Genomic DNA, 1,521 nt, shown 5'->3' with positions numbered 1-1,521 from the left:
TTTTTAGATGATTTTGCAGGTCATACATCTGAAGAGCATGGTTCGGGTCCCAATGTTGAGTTCCCTGAGGAGGACTGGTGGACCCCTGAGGAGCTAGAGCACGGCACTGACTGCTCGTGTGAGAGTTGTGCTGCGGGACTGCAGTTTTGATGCTGAGATGAGCTCCACTTTTGAGGCAGAGCTGAGCTCTACCATGTGATGCCGAGCTGGGCTCAACCTTTGATGCCAAGCTGAGCTCTAGCCTTTGATACCGAGCCGAGCTGTGTACTCTGATTTTGATGGTTTCCTTTATGTACTTGATATGTGAATTGTACTTTTATTGTGTAAATATCATGCCTTCGAGCCCACATGTATATAACTATTGTATCACAATTCGGGTATCAGGTATTATGGGAATATTCACAGGTAAACCTAGTCTTCCGCTGATCTGATAAGTTTTTATTAGTTGTGTGTATGCTGTGGTGGAATACAGTATCAGATGATCCTGGTAGGTTTGGGTTAATCGGTGTTAACCCGGTCACTGGCCCGGTTCGGTGTGAATGGGGTGTGACAAATGATGGTATGAGAGCGTGATACTCTGCTCCACTCACAGCATACCATTAGAATCCCGTAGAATCTATAATAGGAAAATGGGATTGGGTTAATGTAAAAGCTTTAAAGAGTAAAAGCCAAATAAAGAAGTAGTAAAAAGGGTTGCATTTAGATGTTGCATTCATGGCATGCGTGAGGGTAGATAAAAGGTAAATAAGTTGATGTTATAACCTATCGAGTACTAGTTTGATGAAATTTCGACAGCATAACGGCATAAAATGGGATTTCCAAAAATTTACACACAAACACCTGATAAACAACAAACATATAATATAACAATGATTAAAAAGTAACAATAACCATCACAACTAAACTACATAAGAATTCCACAAATAAATGCATCACAAACCACTATCAAAATACATTATCACACAAATGAGTCCAGTTACAGTACAAATAAAAGGAATGAGAAAAGAAATGAAATATATAACAAGGTCCAATAAAAAAAAGAAAAGAGGAAAACAGATAAGAAGCTGGTGTGGGCGAGCTAAGCCCTCATTGATCATCATCGTCGTCATCTATGATCACTACGTTCGCCGGAGGTCTAGAGTTGACGTCGAGGCAGTTGTCCTAGTAGTCAAACCTCGCGTTCACCAGTCATACCGCCCTCCGTAGTCGATCAAAATCTGCTGACATGGCGTTAGCCGTGGTGCTCAAGTCCTGGCCCAGTTGGAGAAAGGAGTTCTCCAAAGTAGCCTGCCTCTCCAGGATGCGTTCCTCCCTAGAAGAACTCTCGTCCAGCCTTCTCAGTAGCTGAACTTGGCCATCCTGCAGGGCCCATATGGTGGACATCATGCCCTCAAAATCGTATGCACCACTCTCAGGTGGTGGGGCTCTATGTTGTGCGGCTACAGCTCTGGAGGAACTAGGATCGGGACCTCTCGACTCCTGAGGCACCTCCTCATGGATGTCATCACCCACCAGATCATC

The sequence above is a fragment of the Macadamia integrifolia genome, unplaced genomic scaffold (genome assembly GCF_013358625.1).
Source record: "Macadamia integrifolia cultivar HAES 741 unplaced genomic scaffold, SCU_Mint_v3 scaffold2688, whole genome shotgun sequence".
Taxonomy (NCBI): domain Eukaryota; kingdom Viridiplantae; phylum Streptophyta; class Magnoliopsida; order Proteales; family Proteaceae; genus Macadamia; species Macadamia integrifolia.
Note: the sequence above shows the minus strand (reverse complement) of the source record.